Consider the following 7,427-nt stretch of genomic DNA (forward strand, 5'->3'; position numbering starts at 1 on the left):
TGAAGTTATAAAAAAAAATTAGTAATTTGTATTTAATTAAGTTGGCTATTGATTTATGGTATTGATGGGCAGCCTCTGATGATCCTTGGATTAGAATGAAAGATTAATTAGTTATTTTAAGTTAATCCAATAAATAAACATTGTTTTTACTGTTTGACTTGGAAGACATATATTTGAAATATGTTTACTCAAATTCTCATGAACATATACAACCCTTTATCGTGCTGTGCGAAGTGATCAACCACGAGGAAATGTCACAATATGCATTTTGAATGCGTCTATTCTCTCACACTCTAAAGGAAGTCGCAAAAGCATGGATATTTTCTCAACCTCCTGGGAGCATACAGTTATGGAATGATATAGTTCAAAAATTCACCATGAAGTTCTTCCTGCCAATTCGAGTTAATAAAATCTGAAATGAAATACATACATTTAAACAGAAAAACCTCGGGAGCTATCCAGAAGCATGGGGATGATATAAAAGTTTCTACAGGAAGTATCCCAATCTAGACATTCCTAAGCAAGATCAAGTATACCTTTTCCACTACAGTAAACATTAGGAGTTCAAAAACATGGTAGATGCTTCCGCGGGAGGATTGAAAATAACAATGGATGTGAACGATACTTATGAGCTGGATGAGAAAATAGCAGAAAATCAATCAATGTGATCAAGCAACAGGGAAATCCAAAGGAAAAAAACTAGTATACATAATATGGATGCAGTGACAGCATTGAAAGCACATATGGAGGCAATAACAAGGAAGCTTGACACTTTGACCCATTCCATGAATATGATACAAACTCCAGCTTCGGTGTACGTAGTTTGTGGTACAGTTCAGATCACTATAAGTCGTCCTTTAGCTTCTACTCACATGGTTCAACCAAAAAATGTCAATTATGCACAAAATTTCCAGAGGCAGCAAACTATCCTAACAATTACCATTCAGACTGGAAAAAGTAGCCGAACTCCTCATGGGTTAATAATCAAGGACAAAATTATCAGAATAGACAATTAGGGTTCCAACAGCAACAACAACATCAGTAAGAGCGAATGTTGTCGCTAGAAGATATGCTGTCTTGGTACATCATAAGGACCGAGGGTTGGACAGATAGCAACTACAATAGCGAATAGGTCATAGGGTATCTTCCTTAGCGACACAGAGAAAAATCCACAAGAGCAGGTAGTAATAGTAGAGGCGATGAGTTTTAAATCTAAAGAGTTACCATCATTCATCCTGCTACTCAGGTTCAGGCCATCACCACTAAAAGTGGGGTTTAGCTACCAAAAAATACTTTAAGTGGGAACGAGACTAAGGGTGCTCAGGTATCCACAAAGGGTAGAAAAACAAGTGGACTATTCTGAAGAATCAACATATAAAGATCGAAACGCCTTCGGACAGTTCACGGGTTGAGGTAATAGTTCCTATCAAAGCACTTGCACAAACAGTCCCATTTTCTCAAAGGTTGAAAAATACCAAGCTAGAGAAACTGTTTACAAAGTTCCCGAAAAGTCTTCAAAAATTTGCATGTCAACGTCACTTTCATTGATGCAATCCTTCGAATTTCAAACTACTCAAAGTTTTTGAAGGAAATGTTGACTGAAAAGAAGAAACTGCCCGAGCATAAAACAATAGCTTTATCTGAAGAGTGCAGCGCGATCATTCAGCGCAGGATCCCTCCCAAACTTAAAGACCTAGGGAGTTTTACTCCACATTTTTCTATAGGAAATTTGCATAATATAAATTATTTATTTGATCTGAGGCGAGTATCAATTTAATTCCTTGCCTCTTTACAGAAAAACTGAGATTGGGATATCCTAAGGTAGCATCTATTATCCTTCAACGTTAGACGGATTGCTGAAGCACCACTATGAAATTATCGAAGACATGCTTATCAAGGTGAAGGAGTTCATTTTTCCAGCTGTTTTCATCATCCTTGATATAGAAGATGCATATCAAATGTTAATAATCCCGGGAAGGCAATTCTTGTCTACAAGCTAAACTTTGTTGGATTTTGATACTAATGAGATAGTTCTGAGGGTGGAGGATAAGTAACAGAGCTTTAGCATGGAAAATTCACTCAAGCAACTTTCATACTTTGAGGATTGTCAACAAGTAGACCATTGAGAGAGCTACAACTATAGGACATAAGAAGGTGAAATTGTTGGTAGGGACAACAATGAAAGCTTGATTAAGTGGAGAGTCAATGATGAAACGAAGAAGTACAACCCGTGTCTAAAATACAAGACTGAAAACTCCTTTTTCAAGCCACCATGAATCGCCTAAAAGTAATAAGAATCGAACTAAGGATTTTAAATAAGCATTTGTTGAGAGGCAATCCAACATTTCTATCCCTTTTATTTAAGCTGCTTTTTAGATTTAGAATAATTTAAGATAATTTAGATTAGCTTTTATTCAATTTTAGGGCTCATCATTCACACAATTTTCCCCTTATTTCCTTGATGTATTAATTGGTTTATTAGAAGTCTGAGTTAAGTAACAAATATTCAAGTTTTTTTTTTTTTATTTTTAATGCTTTATTTAATTGCACTGTGTAGGAACAAGAAGTCACATAACACTTAAATCAACATTGACCAAAGATACAGCGGGAGCAATAGGAAAGCTAGCAATGGAATTTCACACCATATGAAGTTTGGTATATATTGAGCACGCGAATTAAGTTAAGCATTGTATATGAATAAGTTGACTTCATAATTGAATAGGTTGAAATAAAGGACCGTATATGCTAAACCAAAAATCATTATATTTTACATCCTTAGACCAAGTTTATAATAATTTGAGGGGATTACACTGTTATAGGAAGATATTTATGTGTGAAATTAAAATTTTTGTATGGATTGTCTAATGTTAATATGATGGAATTGGGTGAAAATCTCAAGTTAGAGGTCAATTGACTTGGATAGATGTTTAATGAAGGACATTGCACTAATTAAAGCATAAAAAAGAAGCATTTTATTTAAAAAATTCTCTTCGTAGCCTTTATAACCTACTTTATTAAGTCTATAAGGATATTAAAACCTGTTACACTAAAGTTAACTAATTTGAAAATCATCTGCTTAAAGCTTCTTACATAAGCCATTTAGAAAGTTTAAGGGAGAGAATATTGCAAATAAGAAAAAAAGTGTTGAGAAAAAAAAAAGAAATTTGAGAAAAATATTGAAAATTAGAAAAAACAAATGCATGAAACAGAAAACACATCAATGCCTTGATTAGTCTCAAACACTTATTTAGGAAAATTCAACTTTTTATAATAGATTATTAGCCTAGTTAAGTCCTAGAGATTGAAACAATCAAACTTGATGAAGAATCCTTATTTATTGACATATTGAACTATAATTGGTGAGATTTACCTAGACTAGAGAGGTGAAGATGGTATAAAATTCAATTTTAGATCACACACTTGAAAAGAGAAAAAATAACGAGTTTGGGAGTGTAAGAATATTACGAGTGAAGATAAGAACATATTTGACTGTCAAGGGTGGATTATGGAACAACTTGTGAATTCACAATGCTATGCTTAATTTTTCACATACACACGTCGACTTTGCATTGGAAAAGTAGACTTTGATTTCTATATTGTGATCTTGAAGTTGTTCTTAAATTTAATGTCGTGATTTCAATTTTGAGATAAAATGTCAGATTAGCTAGTTAAATATTTTCGCATGTTTGGGTGTTTTTTCTATAGTTGGATTTTAGTTTTGTTTGAGGACAAACAAAGATTCAAGTTTTGGGGTTTGATAAGTGTAGTTGCTATAATTATTTGAGGTCCTAAATGATAGTATTTTGTTATTTTTTTTGGACGGATTAGTGCTTAATTTGTTATTTATTGTTTTTATTACGAAAAACTCATTTTTGGACTAAGAATTTGAAGAAAGAACGGAAAATGGCTAAAACGAAACAAATCCACTGATGTTTAAATACTCAAAAGTTGTTTTGAATCTTACGATGAAAATTCAAGAGTGTTAGAATTCAACTGGATGGGGAAAGAAGTCGAGGAAAATGAAAAATAGTCAAAGTATTATCACACATTAACATTCAGCCTAAAAAGTATACTTCGAATTTTCAGCTATATATTAAGATCAAATTTTGACATAGCAAACATTTGAATTGAAAAAAAATGATATTTTTAAAAGAATTGTATCCCTTTGAGTTAGGCGATTGAGGCATCCCAAAACAGCTAGGCACCCCTCGGTACAAAAATGAAAAAATTCGATTTTTCTTATTTTTATTTTGGTAACAATTTAATGCAATATTTTTTGCATCATTTAAATACCAAAGCTCTACAAGAACGTGGAGAACCTCAATTAGCCTTAAATTTCATCACATTCTATATATTTTGGAGGTCAATTTTAAGTCTATACATCAATTCAAGGCGAATCATACAAATATTTTGACGATTCATGGCCCGGTTTCAAGATTTGAGCCAAGAACGTAGGTTTCTCGTATTTTTTCCATCTTTATTAATTTCGGGTGATTTTTTCCAATTATGATTGCATAATTTAATTATAGGAAAGTTAAGCTATGTTTTTCATTTATTGGGTAAACATTATTGTTTGTTTATTTTAATTGAAGACAATTAATTTAGTATTTCTTAATTTTTCTTAATTGATTTTGCATTTTTATTGAATTATTTGATTGTTTGATCACTAATTAGATGTAAGTTACTTGTTGTAGTGCAGGAATACTCACAATAAGTCTAGAATATGACAAAATCAACACATGGGCAATATGTATTAAGAATAAATTCATGACATGTGCAATGATATGTGATAAATTTTGTGAATCAATATATGTTTTTCATATGAACTTGGATTAGAAATAGGATTGGATCGTATTAAACATATCTTGAAAAAGAATATTGAATGGAAGTGGATTGTTAATTGTCTTAAATATATGAATTTACTAGATTACAAATTAAGAGTTGAAGTAAATGGCAAAAGGGGATTCATGATTCCAATACAAACATTCACATAATAGATAAATACTTTATTTGCTTTGTTAGTTTAGAATTAATACAGGAAACATACGAATTGATGTTGATTTTCTGCAATATACAATTTCACCTTTGGAACTTAAGCTAGACTCATACTGCGAGTTGTTTTATGTCATAAATAAACTCGAACACTCAAGAAATCCTCTGAATAGGTGAATTCACATCTCTTGCAACCATCAAAATCCACGATCCTTGGGTCATATTTTATATATTATTGATTAATTATATAAAAAAGAAGAAGAAGAAGAAGCATCGCCAAAATAATATTAACTTGGTCATTAACTAAGGCTATTATTGATCACAAATTAAAAATGAAAAGACAAAAAGAAAAACAAACTCTTTTTCACATACCATATATTTCAGATTTGTTGAAAAAGTGATTAATTTGTATAATTAATTAATGAGGAAATATCACCACGCACATAAAATTTAAATAAAATTCCCTTTTTATATTTCAAAACCATATTCACCATATATACTACAATATATGTAGTATATTTAAAAAAAAGGGTAAAAATATATGAATTGTGTATTGAATATGTTAAAAGTTTACATGAATCTAGTAGACACGCACTAAGATATACCCACAATTGATGCCATATAACCCACCCTCAATTCAAGCCCCAATAAAGTGTTATATATTTATGGTATAAATATAAAATATGAAAGAAATAATCAAATTAGATAAAGTGCCAAAATGGTGGGAAATGTGACATTTGTGTGGGACGTCGGGGGTTCGAATCACTCCCCACGTAAATATTAAAATGTCTTGATTTGGGCCTTGGGCTTCCTTGACTAAAATAAATATTTTTTTCTTCATTATTTAATGGGTAAAACTAGCCAGTATTTTATGACTGTTTGTTTTTGTAACAACCCACTAACTGCCATTAAAACACCCACTACTCAGTCATTAAAATTCTGCATTAACATGGTGAAGACTGTTACTACCATCTTGCCTATATAAACCCATATCTTGCTTTGGGAAAAGACACACAAAAAGAAAATAGAATCAATCACTCTTTTCATATTGTGAATTTCTTATATTCGGGTTTTTATACCTATTCTGGAGTACAATTGAGAGTTCTAGAAAAATCATTCGTGATTGCTGCATAAGTGGTTTACGATCGTTGTATCCTGGGAGTGATTGTCCACGGAGGTCACAGCAATTATTGACGGGCAATTTCACTTTAGGACATCGTGCTGTCACGAGACTCGATCGGACGATAAGTTTTATATTTCTGCATTATATTGTTCTGATCACTGCTGCAACTAATTATTTTTCCAACAATCTAAAGTGAAAATATCTCTATAATTAGTTGCCATGTCTGCCGTAGATATATCTGTTCCTAAGTATTCTGAAAAGCCTGAGTTGTTTGATGGAAAGAATTTTAAGAGATGGCAAATGAAATTGCGATTTTATTTGACAACACTTAAAGTCGTTGATGCTATTCAATTAGATAAACCTGGTTTTACAATTGCTGATCATCCTACTGATAAGGAAACCGAGGATTTAGCCAATTGGGAACATAAGGATTCTATGTGCAGAAATTATATTCTAAATTGTTTGACTTTAGATTTGTATGATGTTTACTACTCGTGTAAATCTGCAAAAGAGTTATGGAATTCATTAGAAAAAAAATATGCTACAGAAGATGCTGGAACCAAGAAATTTGTTGTGGGAAAGTTTTTAGATTTTAAAATGAATGATGTCAGAACTGTGGTTAGTCAGGTTGAAGAATTGCAGATTATAATTCACGAAATTATTGCTGAAGGATATAAAATCTGTGAGGGCTTTCAAGTGTCAGCAATAATTGAAAAATTGCCACCTTCTTGGAAAGAGTATAAAAATAGTTTGAAGCATAAGAGAAAATAAATGTCCTTAGAGGATCTGATTATCAGGATTAGAATCGAGGAGGACAATAGAATGGCAGAACGTAAAGAAAGGCTAGACTTTGATACCAAGGCTAATCTTATTTAAGGAAATTTTGGGACTAAGAAACAAATTGGAAATTTTACAAGGGGTCAGAATTTTAAAGGCAGAAATAAGGGAAAACAATTTGTAGGAAAGAACAATCGGTCGAAGCCCCAATTTAAAAATAAAAGTGTTGGTGACTGTTTTGTTTGTGGTAAACCAGGTCACTTTGCAAAGGATTGCAGAAATAGGAAAGGAAAAGCTGTGAAGCATCAGGCACATGTGGTAGAGGATGGGAATTTCTCTGCTATGGTGACAGAAGTTAATCTAGTAAGCAACATGACAGACTGGTGGGTAGATTCTGGAGCTACCAAGCATATTTGCTGCACGAGAGGTGCATTTTCTTCATTCACTCCCGCTAGTGATGGAGAATGTCTGTTCATAGGCAATGCTTCCTCCTCCAAAATAGAGGGAAAAGGAACTGTGACGCTTAGATTTACTT

Source organism: Olea europaea, unplaced genomic scaffold, assembly GCF_002742605.1.
Source record: "Olea europaea var. sylvestris unplaced genomic scaffold, O_europaea_v1 scaffold935, whole genome shotgun sequence".
In the NCBI taxonomy this organism is placed as follows: Eukaryota; Viridiplantae; Streptophyta; class Magnoliopsida; order Lamiales; family Oleaceae; genus Olea; species Olea europaea.